The following is a 15,546-nucleotide window of genomic DNA, read 5'->3' as shown; positions in this document are numbered from 1 at the left end:
CCTGTGCTGGCATGTGGGAATGGGGACATGGTGCAGGAACCACTATTGGGTAGAGCTGCCATCAGAGGCTTCTGTACAGAGAGAATCCTGTGGCCATAGAAGCATAGTTTAGGATTGCTGTGCACTGATGATCAATCAGATATTATTTTCTTTCATCTACTCACTTTTGACCTTCTAAGAAAACCTTTCATACCATAGGAAGTGTAATAACTTCCCTACAAAAAGGCATCATTAGATTTAAAGTCATAAATGCCTCTCTATGAACTTGAAAATGCTATTAGAACACCAGCAGTATGTTGTTATACTGGAAGGTGTTAATGGTGCCAGCACTTGCAGGATGGGTTAAAGATGATTGGTCTGCCAACCAGCCTTCATTCAGGCTAAATAGGAGGATCAATTAAATATCCTTTTGTATAGCGATAGCAGAAACAATAGGAACCACCTCTTGAAACAATAGGCCACATGGAAAGGCGGATGAGAAGCTTAGCCATGCAGCCTGAGCAGTTTTTCTGAAGTCTGGTTGCAAATACAGGGGTAGGAGATTTGCTTGGTGGCAGCTCTGTCTGTGCGCTATAGCCAGTAGGGGACGTAAGCCATGAGAAAGTGATCAGAAGATGAGAGAAGCAGTGGGGAACTTTGACCCTGAGAAGGAGCCCTGAGAGACAGAGATCCTTGAGCACTGCAGTTGCTGGAAAGGCAGAATTAGGGATTTCTGAGTCCAGACATTTATAAAAAAGGAGTTAAATTTTTTCTTTCCTTTATGTCTGGCAGATAAATCATCAGACTGTCAACATTTAAATCTCCATTGAGCCCACTATTCATATTATTTCATTATTATTCATAACCCAGTTGTTGTGCCCTTTGAAAAAATAAACTCTTCCTCCTTTTCCATCAATTGATCTTTAATTTGAAAGGGCATGTGTTCAGCGAATATTACGGCCCCCTCCTCTTTTTGTTTCTTTGGCTAAAGAAAAACAAATCTGCAGAAACAAATTACTTCTAATGCCCATAATACCTCCTCCCCCTGAAAATCAGTCTCTTGAAGTAGAATGTTCTGGAAGTGGGGACTTTTTTTTTCTTTTCTTTGATTTCTGCCCATTCCTTTGACATCCAAGATGTTGTTTTAAAGAGAAGAACTATTGATAATAATAATTTAGTTTTCTGAAGATTTTAAAAAGTGTGTGTGTGTGTGACACCACTGTATCATCCAGACTCATGAGCAGCTGTATCACCCCTGCCCTGCATCCTTTGGTGCCTTACAATGCCTTGCTGAAGTAGCTCTCACCTAGACCATTCACAATCCACCTTTTGGCATGCAAGCCACACCCTGAGTGTCTTTGTGTAACTGCAGCCTGCCAGCCACACTTGGGTCACCCTCTTCTTCTCACCAGTCTGGGTTATATTTCAGGGTGGACCCCAACACACACCCAGTCCCAGATTTCCTCCCCCCGCAAAACGTATGTTCTGTACTTCACAGCCCTCTCCTGTATAGTACATATTATTAATACAGAGTCCATCATTTCTTTAATAGAAATAATATGTCAGTTTACTATTTCAAAACCTAAAATTTAAACACAATGAATTAGATAAAACTGTAAAACAAGTTTATTAACTACAAAGAGATAGATTTTAAGTAAGTACAAGTAATGAGGCATAAAGGTAAAAAATGGTTACAAGAAAAATACAGATAAAATATTTACTAATGCCAATTTAACAAGCTACATTAGATTGAAAGGAATGATTCCCACCACAGGCTTCAGCTGATTACCCACCAAATTCATGGGTCAGAACCCCTCCACCAGTCCAGTGCTGCTTCCTTTGTCTTCTAGGTGCCATGAATTCAGTGGACAGAGAGAGAGAGAGAGGTGTATCCCTGAAGTGTCTGCCACTTCTTTTATAGTCCTGTCCCCCTTTGAGAAACATTTACAGTTGGGATTCAGGAGACAAAACGTCTATGCAAAAGTAATTTATTATTAGTTTCTACCTCTGCAGTGTCTTCTTTTGTGTCTGAGATTAGGATTGTATTATCCCAAGCTATTGGAGTGTCATTTTTTCCTTGTTTAAAGTCTCTCATTGTATAATTCTGATTTTAAAAGTAAATGTGGACTTTCCAATTTGCTCACAAACTTCACACATTCTGCCCAGACAACCACCTACCCATATTGTTCAATCCACTTTTCCTCTCCAGACTGGATGACACTATTTCACTGCAACTAAATGTGAATGTAAAAACAATGCCTACATTCCAGATAGTACAAGAAGAACTGTCCACCCCTTCCATGGTTTATGTCACTATGAAAATATCAAGCCAATGCTCCAGTCCCCCTAACTGGCTCCGCACAAGCTCTACTACCACTTTAATTCCATGGTCTTAATCCTCCATGAAATTCCAAGGAGGAGCTAGGCCAGGGCCCAGAGAGACTCCCAGCCACTAGGAGCAGACACAGAAGCAGCCTCAGCATGGACCAATGGACACTGATGTTATCAGATTGCATGCTGCATAGGGTTGCCAACTCTCTGCTCGCTCAAACCCGAAAACACTTGCACTGCCCCTGCCCTGCCCCTCCTCTGAGGCCCCACCCCCGATCACTCCATCCCCCCTCCCTCTGTTGCTCGATCTCCCCACTCCCACTGGCTCATTTTCATCTGACTGGCTAAGGGGGCTGGGATGTGGGAGGGGGTGAGGGCTCTGGCAGGGGTGTGGGCTCTGCTGTGGGGCAGGGGATGAGGGGGTTGGGGTGCAGGAGGGTTATCTGGGCTGGGACTGAGGGGTTAGAGGGTGGGAGGGGGATCAGGGCTGGGGCAGGGGTTATGGGCGCAGGAGGGGTTCAGGAGTGCAGGCTCCAGGTTGCATTTACCTCAAGCAGTTCCCAGACACAGCAGCATGTTCCCCCTCTGGCTCCTATGCAGAGGCATGACCAGGCTGCCCCATCTGCAAACACTGGCCTCGCAGTTCCCATTGGCTGCGGTTCCTGGCCAATGGGAACTGCAAAGCCAGTACTTGGGGCAGAAGCAGCATGTGGAGCCCCATGGCTGCCCCTACACCTAGGAGCTGGAAGGGGGACATGCCTCTACTTCTGGGAGCCATGCGGAGTCACAACAGGCAGGGAGCCTGCCATAGCTCCGCTGCGCTGCCGACTGGACTTTTAACGGTCCGTTCATTGGTGCTGACTGGAACTGCCAGTGTCCCCTTTTGAAAACCAGACACCTGGAAACCCTACTGCTGCACAGTGTTACTCTTGACATTCTCCCCCTGTGCCAATTGGTTGTTTGTTGCAATCCCCTCCCTCCCTCTGCCTCACAGTCTCTTCACCTTGGTTTTCCTCCACATGCCCTGCATTCTTCCCTCTTTCCTTCCCTCCCTCCCTTCCTTGTCCCCTTGCCCTTCCTCTTTCTATTAAGCCAATCCCCACCTAAGAAACCCCACCTAGAATTAAAAAAAAAGAAATGTCCCCCCACAGCAAAATAATAAACAAAGTGACACTTACAAACAATTGTGCTGTTCATTCTGCTTGTGTGTTCCATCTCTGTCTCCTGCATTTGTCTGTCTTGCCTAATTACACTGTAAACTCCTCAGGGGAGGGACTAGCTACTACTCTGTACAGCTCCTAGCACAATGGGGCCCTGTTCTTGGTTGCTCCGCAGGCACCACTGGAATCCAGAGAATAAAAACTTAGTGGCTCTTGCCCCAGTGATGAAAGAGATCACATTTCGATCAGTGAACTGCTGAGGTGCTGCTCTGCGACAAAGCAGATCACAAAGCCTAGGATGAAACATGTGAGAGCTGGAAGCGAAGCACTCTCAGCCTCAGCAAGCCATTTCTATTCTGTGTCCAGGCCTGAAACCCATTTGGATATGGCCAACGGACGGGTGACACTGGATGCAGTTATTCAGTAGCTTCTTTATTAAGTTGCTCAGAAGTGGGAGGCTAGATGATACCAGGTGGTGAGCCGGTTGGAACTGGTGGTTATGTTGTGCAGAGGCTCACGTTAAGCAATGCAGATCAGTTAGACAGTGAATGTAGCAGAGCTCTGTCAGACTCCCTGGCTCTGCATGATCACTGAACAGCACAGGAGGTAGCTTGTAAGTCTGGCTGCATCAAGCAATTAAGTACTGGCCAGAGTGCTGCATGCTCAAAAGTTTGGCAGGTTACATTTCCCTTCTCAATAGCTAGGGTGGCCAACTTTTTACTTGCAGAAAACCAAACACCCTTGTCCCTCTCCCCTACCCCACCCGTCCTCTGAGGCCTGCCCATGCCCCACCCTTTCTCTGAGGCCACACCCCCGGTCACTCCATCCCACCCATCACTTCCTCTCCCCACCCCCACTCACTTGCTCATTTTCACCAGGCTGGCTCAGGGGGCTGGGTTGCGGTAGGGGCTCAGGGCTCCAGCTGGGGTGCAGGCTCTGGGGTGGGGCTGGGGATGAGGGGTTCAGAGTGCTGGAGGGGGTCCAGACTGAGGCAGTGGGTTTGGATGTGGGAGGCAGTGAAGGCTCAGGCTGGGGATGTGGGCACTGGGGTGCAAGAGGAGGCTCTGTACTGGGGCTGAGGGGTTCAGAGTGCGGGAGGCGACTCCGAGCTGGGGTAATGGGTTCGGTTGTGGGGAACTGAGGGCTCTGGCTGGGAGTGCAGACTCTGGGATGGGTTTGTGGATGAGGTGTTTGGGTACAGGAGGAGTATGGGATGCAGGAGGGTGCACTGGGCTGGGATCGAGTGTTTGGAGGGTGGAAGGAAGATCAGGGCTGGTGCAGGGGGTTGGGGCCCAGGAGGGAGGCTGGGTGCAGGCTCCCAGTGGTGCTTACCTCAAGCAGCTCAGGAAGGAGCGGCATGTCCCCCTCCTACATGTAGAAGCCAGAGTGGGAACATGCCAATTGCTTCCTGGGAGCCACACAGTGTGGAGGCTAGCCCTGCTGCATGGTGGCACCAACTGGACAGTCAATGGCCCGCTCAGTGGTGCTGACCGGAGCTGCCAGGCAAGTTGCTCATAATGAAAGCAAGGCTGCTGTCAGTGGATTTGTTTTTCATGTTTCAAACACAACTAGAGAGTCTCATGAACTGTGAAAACAGATCTAAACAAGAAGCTAACACTATGGGCCTCCGAACCAGACTCACTGCTTCTCCTTAGCACTCTCCGGTAGCTTCATTTTTATTTGATATATTGCAATATTTCCAGCCTCTAGGAAATTTTAAGAGTATGAGATCCAGCTCCCAGTGCTCTTTACTGTTTCTAAATCACAGAAGGGGAAGTTAAAAAAGGTGAGAAGAGATGGAGCAGAGAAATTGCATAGAGCAGCTTGCAGTCATGGGGATATCTTTCCATCTGCCCGTGGATACAAATGGCACATCCTACATTGCCTTTTACCCTAGTTCTGATTTTAAACACCACTAAGGAGCTTTAACAGTGGCCCTGAATTAATTTGCCAATAGCTTTGTATTAATTTGCCAATGGCCCTGTATTAATTTGTCAGTGTCAAAGACGATCCCTGTATCTGGTCAAGAGTGTGGGGTTTTAATTTTTCCCCATATGCTCATGTCAAGAAGCTACCAACCTTTCCTTTCAGATGCAGAACTAACCACAATTCTGGAGCTCTTTATCCCCTTGAGATTGACTTACTGCAGTGTGCTCTGTTTGGCATCATACAAGACAATTCAGAAACTTCAGCTAGGGTAGACTGTAGATGCCTATTTATAAAGTGGTACATTGACACATTTGTGCTGTATTATCTGCACTGGCTTCCTACTGATTTTATGCAAAATGTTAGAGGTCCCATTTTCATCTATAAAACCTTAGACGGAATGGGTGATGGCTGCCTGAGAAACCACATCTCGTCTGATGCAATATGGCAGCAGATGCCATCAGTTAGCTGAACTAACTCAGTCGTCTGCCCAGCCCACATCCCAAATACCTCATCCCCACCCCACCGCACCCCAGAGCCCTCACCCCAGCCAGAGCCATCATCCCCCCATACCCCAATCCTCTGCCCTCCCCGAAACACTCCGAACCCGTCGGCCCCACCCCATTAATTTTGTTCTGTGCACCAATATGGAGATGATTTGTCACACATCTCTATATTGGCACACATACCAAAATTCTTCCCAAGAGTGGGAAAAATTAGAGGGAACACTGGTGGTGACAGTCGTTGTTTGTAGGTGTTCTATGTGCTCTTACTCTCCTTCATCAGCTTGCAAGATTAAGGATGTAAGTGGAGGCTTAGATTTCCTCTAGTATTTCTAGGATTCCTCTTTTGCGAAGGGGCAGAATTCTGAGGAGGAGGGGGTCATGTTATCCCTCATGGCCACAGAGCTGAAGAGGTAATAATGAAAACATTTTATAAATAGGTGGTAGGACTCTTCTTGTTTACATGACTTCATAAAAACTGCAGACAGAAAAACTGTTCTCAAGTCAGTCCCATCTATAAATGATGACATTTATTTTTTGCATTTCATGGTACAAGCTTACATTGTTCTATGATTACAGACTTTTGTATTTCATGGTACAAGATCACATGGTTGTATGAAAACAGATTTTTGCTTTAACCAAAGGGGGAAAAAAGGTATGGGAAAATGCACATAATATATTACCTGGGTCTAAGTATTTCCCACTCTTTCAAAAACAGAACTATTTTGAGTACATAGTTGTATTATCAATCATATTTAGAAGATTTCTGCCACTTGTGGTGAAAATTAAACATTGTTTCTAATGAGTTGTCACTATTTTTGTGATTTTCTAGTTTTTTTCAGATGGGATAACCAATAATGTTTAATCATTAGAGAAAAAACACATCACTTCCCACTTCTCTGTGTTCCTCTCTCCTGCAGCTTGCGGTGTTGTAATCTCACAGCCGCTGGCTGCGAGGATCTCGCCGCTGTTCTCAGCACCAACCAGAGCCTGACAGAGCTGAATCTGAGCGCTAATAAACTGGGAGATGCCGGAGTGTGGCTGCTGTGTGAGGGACTGAAACACCCGAACTGCAAACTGCCGACACTGAAGTAAGTAACATTTGGCCTCCTCTGTGTATTTGCAGGTGTCCTCTCTGTAAAGTGCTTGACACAGTGAGAGACGTTGGAGGGGAAGAGAAGAATTTTTTCTCTCTGTTCCACTCTGATGTTTCTTGGGGACTGAAAGTCATCTCATTATGCCCTGTCTGCAGCCAGAGGGGTCTTACTAGTGGTAGCTGGGTTCAGTTTCCTAACATCACCAGCCTTTCACTCATTCAAGCACTTTCCTCTGGGTTTATTCAGCCCCGGCTTTTCCTTGCAGGCTGACAAGAGCGGCACCCCAATCACTGAAACCCTGATTCATTTTCCTGTGATACCCAGCCCCTGACTCTGGCTACTCACAGAAGTACCAGAATCTCTGCACCCACACATGTAGTGTACCCCAGTTAATCAAAGTTACCTTAACTACTGCTCCTGTAAGCCACACAGAGGCTTTATCAAAGAGGTGATCTTGCATTTTGCTCTAACCATGACCAGGCCAGAGCTCAAGTCTGATCCCCTCTCAAGTCTGATCCCCTCTCAGAAGGAGTTCTACAGCTGAGTTCTAGCTGTTGAGGACACTTGGTTCCAAAGCCCAAGAGTCTGAACTTGGGCATCTCCAGTGGGATTGTCCCTGTGGAGCACAGTTGAGACTGTCTGCAACAGGCCGTTGGCCTTGGCAGCAACAACACAACTCTGCACCATACCTGTCACACTGCACAGCCTCACACAAACATGCGCACAGCAGTGCACAAGGGATCCCATCACCTCTGGTGTTTAACCTGCTCAGAGGAAATACAATCACGTTTTCCACCACCGCATCCCTATGCACAAGCACTGGCAAAGCAGCTGCAGTCATGCAATGAGTATTCTCCTAGTGGAATTCCACATTGCCCCTGCCCATCCTTCCACGAGCCCTTTGATATCTCAGAATCACTGCGATCAACACAGGGGACTTTAGGGGAAATGTAATGGCCTGTGATGTGCAGGAGGGCAGACTAGATGAGGTAATGGTCTCTTGTGGCCTTAAACTCTATGAAGCTGATTCTGTTACCTGACAAGCCATTCACTGGAATTAGTTGGAAAAATTAATAATTTTGGTTCAAAATGGATGAAGTATTAAGCAAACTATTCCAAAGAGAATTGTTTCCATTATTCAGCAAGTGGTGCCACTTGTATCCCTGCTGCATGCTAGCCCCAGAGCAGGTGAGGGGAGACTCACTGGTATCTGCTCGGCCTGGCCCCAGACACCCACCCCGCAGATTAGCAAAAGCACAATGATGAAAAATACAATGTTATAGCATTCAAACTTCAAACACATGTCAACATAAAAAAATTGTTTGGTTAATTGGGAATTCTTGTGCAGAAATATAAAATGCTACACCATGGACATGCTGACTAACCCCTGATTTATGTGCATGAACACAGACACCCCACAATGCACAGCAGCTGCTTGTTGACAGCATCCGCAACAATTTCCACACCCCTGAGATGTGCTAAAGAGAACACAGAGCACGGGAATCAGTTAAAAAATCAACATTTGGATGAACCCTACCCTCTGCACTCCCCCGCTCCAACTAAATCCTCTTTTCCATGGTTCTCCATCAGCCACTGATTGTTCCCATCCTTCCAGCCCCACGGGACTCCACTATAGCAGCTGAGGAAGAACTTTGGGGAGCATTCTCAGGGCTGCATGGAGGACCACTTCAGTTCAGAGCACTTTCCTCTCTAGCTCCTAAAGAAAAACACAGGGTAGAGGGGAACTGAGTTCAGCTAATACACACAAAAAAAACTGAAAAATTAACAAATTTAAACAAACAAGCAAACTCTGTCTAAAAAACTAACAAAAATGATTGAATACATGAATTAAAAGACAAATAATCCAGCTCCTCACTGCCATGAGCATCAACATCCAAAGCTGCTGGTGTTCTTCATGATCCACTCTGGGCCTCCAGGCCCAGAACCTGTATTGGGGTGGGGGGAGTGGCAGTAGGAGCTCTTGATTCTCTGTCATGGTGTCTACAAGTGTCATGTTGTTGCTCACAACACATGCGCAGATCTTTGTGCAGCACACAACCATTTAAAGCAGGTAATGCAGCAAACCAAAAAGCGTCATTAAGTGCACAGAAACACAATAATAAGCCGTACACTTTATGCACCTGCTCCAGGAAGCAGCATGAGGAAACATAGGGTAGGTGCAACAACCCACAGGCCCTGCAACATTTACAGAGTTCACTCATAGTGAATGTAGTATATTGTGTGCATCCAAGATAAAATGGCTTGTGTGGATGCACTGCATCATTGCAGCTTCCAGTTAGTCGCACTGATGCAAGTTGCAATGTGGAGTTCTCTAGTGTACACGTCAGCTCATACCCTATTTAGGACCTTGATAGTTAGTACAAGGACTTTGAATTCAGTCTGAAAGGGAAGGGGTTACCAGTTGAGTTTGTGGAGCATCAGAGAGAGGGGATCACATCAGCCATTGCCGCTTAAAAAAGGAGCTACTGCTATCCGAATGTGATACTTATTTCCCCCACAAGCAGAGTGATTTGTCAGTCTAACACCATTCACTGAGGTACAGCCAATTGCTTGGCAACACTTGTGGTTCAATATTAAAAGTATTTAAGAGACCAAATACTCCATCTTATCTTAGTTTATTAATAAGGGACAAAGCAGTACAATATGAAAAGGAGGTGTACATACCACTTCTTCTGGGAAGCAATTAATGTCACAACACGTTCACCTAATACAGAAGTTGTTGTGCTTTAAACGTATGAACCTAAGATAGCACAGCATGGTTATTTAACAAGTTAGAAAGCACTGAATATATTCTATATTGGAATGATGCCAACTGGAACCTCATGGTTCACATGATCCTCTTTCTTTTGAGAATACACACAGAGGAGACTCAGACCCAGATTCCCTCATATCACAGTCACAGCTCTATGATGATGCTCCTCAGTCTAATCCCTAGATCTGCTCCTATCACAACCACAGCTCTTCTGAGCTGCTTCAACATATTCCTCCTCCATTTAGTACAGTTACACCTAACACACTGAATGTATCCGGAGGGCATGCACTTAATTCCAAGTGGCTATTACCAGCTCCAGGGGTCAGAGTTAAAGTTGTTTGGGTGTTTACCTTCACTCTGTATTTCCTGGTTTTCTGAAGTGTGAGAAGGTCATAAGCTACCACCTATTAAGCATAAGCTATTCACCTTAACTGTGAATTAAACAAGGTTATTGTCATTTAATTATTAGTGTATTATAGTATTGCTGAAGTGCCCCAGCTGTGATCAGGATCTCAGTGTGTTAGGCACTGGACATGTTGTAATAGCAGGTGCCACCAGGCAGTTCTGTTATAGTCTTGCAAGTTCTTTTTTAGCACGTAAGCAAGGTTTTAGTCTTAGGGTGACGTGTTATTTTTATTGGGTTTTGCAAGATTTGGTGGAGATGCAGTTTTGGGAAGGAGGGAGCTGTGCAAGCAGCCAGAGAGTTTGCTGTCTGCCTTGCGCTCTCATTACAATCTATTCTGCAGGTCGGTTTCTGTTTGGGAGTTAGGGGCTGGGCTGAGATCCCTGAAAGAGGAGAAAGCTCTTTATAATGCATGACCATCTAATTCCAGGACAGACAAAGGGAAGGGGATGGAAATATTACAATTCCCATTTTTCAGATGAAAAAGGTCGCACAGGTAGTGTATGGTAGAGCCAGTAATTGAACTCAGATCTCCCAAGTTCTGATCCAGGGCTTTAACCGCACAACCAGGCTGTCTCATGCAGAGAGCTGTGCTCATTCTTGTGTTTCTTGGTTTCAGAAATGTGCTTTTTTAAAATGGATATTGTCTCTCTTTCATATAGTTAAAGTTTTTAAAGCATGGCTACTTAATAATCAGAGTGCCTCTTGGGCTTTGCATTGGACCACAGCCGCCACAAGCTCTCATTCACGGAAGAAACCAAGACCACAGAGCTGGACGTGGCAGCTCCTCTGAAGGGACATTGCCCCTGTGACAGCATGTTAACATATCTCAGCAAATTCACCCTTAACTTGTTACAACTGAGCGTCCTACTCAGATTGTTACTTGAGGGCACTAGAGGATGTCACGGGGATGACAGACAAGAGAAAAGCTTTAGGGAATTTTAAAAAATGTTGTCTGGGGCATTGGTACTGAAGTTCTTTGAGATTAAGAAAGAGCCTAAAATTGCAGTTGCTTGGTTATGGGTGGGGGTTCTCCTCATGGACATTTGCTTCGAAAGGACTGAGTAAAACATGACACAACTCTGCCCACTGAGAGACAAATTTTGGCTCTTGTGTCTGGTGGTGTATTCTAGCTCTACTCATTTCTGACCAAAACATGTTCATGAAATTTAAGAGCTGTAAGCCATATTACTGAATCCACTGTGCAAAGAACCACCTAGCATTGCTAATTGTTCCCATTTTATTGCAAGGTTTATAATACTTGGTGTTTTTTTCAGCCTCAGCTCCTGGAGTATGTAAATATTTGAGAATTTCAGTTTAAATTTTTATTTATAATTATTTTATAATTATATAAGATTAAAAAGGTGACCCATGTGTAACCTACGCACTAAGGAACAAGAAGGCTAAGAAAATGTAGCACAAAAGCATTCATTTTAATCATGGTTTTGCGGACTTTTTGAACATCTGGAATTGGCAATACTGCCTATATGTCAGAAAATAACTATAACTTGCAAAAGTTTTTATTAATGTGAAAGAAAGGCCCAGAAAGGAGCTTCTTAAAGCAGCCATGCTTTGAAGAGCAATTATAATTAGAGAAATCAGGGAACTGCACGAGGAGGAGTTTGGCGCCAATACTATGTATTTCCAAAACAAATTTTAACAAGATCAGACAAGAAACAAAATGACCAACCTTACTGCAGCGTGACAAAGTAATTGTAGACAGCCGGCCAAAGGAAAAATCCCTGGTGTCCCCACTATAGAACCGTATTGATGCAACATATATTGTAAAATCAGGGGTATTGGAAAGAATGTGGTGAGGCCACGTTATCTAAAATCTAAAAACCTGTAATATCATGAGAGGCCTAATACCTGCTTCCCCTAGAGCGGGTTATGGGCAGCACCACCAACCATGAGCACACTTTGTTTCAATTTCCCATTCCCTCGGGCTCTGTGTCTCGCCACAACCCCCTGTAGACCAGGCACTGGGGGAGAAGAAACCCATTACAATTTAATTAATAATAATAGGGATGAAATTGCTGCACGTGATGGGATGCTGTACAAAGGACACTGGCCTAATACCACACATTATGTCATCAGAAATGCCAAGCATAACCCACAGCTGTACATGTAAATGTGGGGCTATTTTATGAATTTGCCAGGAGTCCGATTAGATTTTAAAGTTGAAATCTAACAAATAGATTAGCCAATTTGATAAGTGGTGTAGCCAATGTTGGAATGGAATTTAAACAGGAGAGGCTCTTCCTTTTAAGTCTAGGGAATGTTAGCACACTAATTTTAATGGTAGATTCTTTTCAGGTCAGCTTTTACCTTGGACAGTATTTCTCAGATCGGGATATTGGGGCTCTTAACTGACAAACAGTTTATTAATTCTGTCTGAACCACTTATGTATCTATGCAATACTTCATCGGTCAGGTAAAGATACACAAATACTCTAGGCATGTACTGAACACAAAGAACACATGCAGTCTTGCAAGTGGTTAACATAGACCAGCACTGGGGTCCAGAAACTATACCAAAGAACAAAACAAATCACCAACATTTCTTATTACATCTACTTGTAATCATTAGCTATCAGTTCTTTATTGCCAGTCACACATTTATCCCACATTAAGTAATTCTAGTAATTCTCCAAGGAATAAGCATTCAATTGTCTTAAGACATATATCTATATCTATATCTATATCTATATCTATATATCTATAAAGACCACAGTGTAATAGAATCTATGAAATTAAAGCTCACAGGTTCTTCTCAGTTCTGGTAACCTTATTAGGGGGAGAGTTGGTCTATGGGGCTGGTCAGATGCCCGTAGTTCTTTTCAGTCCTGCAACTTCTTAGTCCTACAGCTTCTTCAGTGAATTCAGCAACTCTGGGGTCCCACACAGTGACCTCAGTCTTAATACCCTGATTGCAGGGCTTGTTGGCCAGGGCTACTCTCTGATTTTCTATTGGACACTTGACCCATCTATGCAAAGAGATAATGGCAAGTGTGGATCTCCACTTGGTGGTGTCAAAGTACAACAAATCTCTCAGAAGCTTTTTTTTCATTCATTTCAAAGAAGCCTTGTGAAATGCTAATTTCAAAGCAAGTGGCCATTGTATATAATGACCGGTAGTCAGAGACTCTAAAGGCATTCCTCATTTACTGTCATCAGCGTAAAAGCCCATGTGGGCAGAAGCTATCAGCCTCTTTACTGACTGATTTCAGAGTAGCAGCCGTGTTAGTCTGTATTCGCAAAAAGAAAAGGAGTACTTGTGGCACCTTAGAGACTAACAAATTTATTAGAGCATAAGCTTTCGTGAGCTACAGCTCACTTCATCGGATGCATTTGGTGGAAAAAACAGAGGGGAGATTTATATACACACACAGAGAACATTGAAACAATGGGTTTATCATACACACTGTAAGGAGAGTGATCACTTAAGATAAGCCATCACCAGCAGCAGGGGGGGGAAAGGAGGAAAACCTTTCATGGTGACAAGCAAGGTAGGCTAATTCCAGCAGTTAACAAGAATATCTGAGGAACAGTGGGGGGTGGGGTGGGGGGAGAAATAACATGGGGAAATAGTTTTGCTTTGTGTAATGACTCATCCATTCCCAGTCTCTATTCAAGCCTAAGTTAATTGTATCCAGTTTGCAAATTAATTCCAATTCAGCAGTCTCTCGTTGGAGTCTGTTTTTGAAACTTTTTTGTTGAAGGATAGCTACTCTTAGGTCTGCAATCGAGTGACCAGAGAGATTGAAGTGTTCTCCAACTGGTTTTTGAATGTTATAATTCTTGACGTCTAATTTGTGTCCATTCATTCTTTTACGTAGAGACTGTCCAGTTTGGCCAATGTACATGGCAGAGGGGCATTGCTGGCACATGATGGCATATATCACATTGGTAGATGCGCAGGTGAACGAGCCTCTGGTAGTGTGGCTGATGTGATTAGGCCCTATGATGGTATCCCCTGAATAGATATGTGGACAGAGTTGGCAACGGGCTTTGTTGTAAGGATAGGTTCCTGGGTTAGTGGCTCTGTTGTGTGGTTGCTGGTGAGTATTTGCTTCAGATTGGGGGGCTGTCTGTAAGCAAGGACTGGTCTGTCTCCCAAGATCTGTGAGAGTGATGGATAGGTTGTAGATCCTTGATGATGTGTTGGAGAGGTTTTAGTTGGGGGCTGAAGGTGATGGCTAGGGGCGTTCTGTTGTTTTCTTTGTTGGGCCTGTCCTGTAGTAGGTGACTTCTGGGTACTCTTCTGGCTCTGTCAATCTGTTTCTTCACTTCAGCAGGTGGGTATTGTAGTTGTAGGAATGCATGATAGAGATCTTGTAGGTGTTTGTCTCTGTCTGAGGGGTTGGAGCAAATGCGGTTATATCGTAGCGCTTGGCTGTAGACAATGGATCGAGTGGTATGATCTGGATGAAAGCTAGAGGCATATAGGTAGGAATAGCGGTCAGTAGGTTTCCGATATAGGGTGGTGTTTATGTGACCATCGCTTATTAGCACCGAAGTGTCCAGGAAGTGGATCTCTTGTGTGGACTGGTCCAGGATGAGGTTGATGGTGGGATGGAAATTGTTGAAATCATTGTGGAATTCCTCAAGGGCTTCTTTTCCATGGGTCCAGATGATGAAGATGTCATCAATGTAGCTCAAGTAGAGTAGGGGCATTAGGGGACGAGAGCTGAGGAAGCGTTGTTCTAAGTCAGCCATAAAAATGTTGGCATACTGTGGCGCCATGCGGGTACCCATCGCAGTGCCGCTGATTTGAAGGTATACATTGTCCCCAAATGTGAAATAGTTATGGATGAGGTCAAAGTCACAAAGTTCAGCCACGAGGTTAGCCGTGACAGTATCGGGGATACTGTTCCTGACGGCTTGTACCTGCTGAAGTGAAGAAACAGACTGACAGAGCCAGAAGAGTACCCAGAAGTCACCTACTACAGGACAGGCCCAACAAAGAAAATAACAGAACGCCACTAGCCATCACCTTCCGCCCCCAACTAAAACCTCTCCAACGCATCATCAAGGATCTACAACCTATCCTGAAGGACGACCCATCACTCTCACAGATCTTGGGAGACAGGCCAGTCCTTGCTTACAGACAGCCCCCCAATCTGAAGCAAATACTCACCAGCAACCACACACCACACAACAGAACCACTAAGCCAGGAACCTATCCTTGCAACAAAGCCCGTTGCCAACTCTGTCCACATATCTATTCAGGGGATACCATCATAGGGCCTAATCACATCAGCCACACTATCAGAGGCTCGTTCACCTGCGATCTACCAATGTGATATATGCCATCATGTGCCAGCAATGCCCCTCTGCCATGTACATTGGCCAAACTGGACAGTCTCTACGT

At 44.9% G+C, this 15,546-nt stretch overlaps 1 pseudogene; it reads left to right on the top strand.

The window, feature by feature from the left end:
- The window catches only part of LOC119856963, a 201,379-nt pseudogene that overhangs the window by 167,315 nt on the left and 18,518 nt on the right, over nucleotides 1-15,546 (top strand).

This window comes from Dermochelys coriacea, chromosome 6 (genome assembly GCF_009764565.3).
Source record: "Dermochelys coriacea isolate rDerCor1 chromosome 6, rDerCor1.pri.v4, whole genome shotgun sequence".
NCBI lineage: Eukaryota > Metazoa > Chordata > Testudines > Dermochelyidae > Dermochelys > Dermochelys coriacea.
The sequence above is the reverse complement of the archived record's forward strand: the minus strand, read 5'-3'. Positions and strand labels throughout refer to the sequence as shown.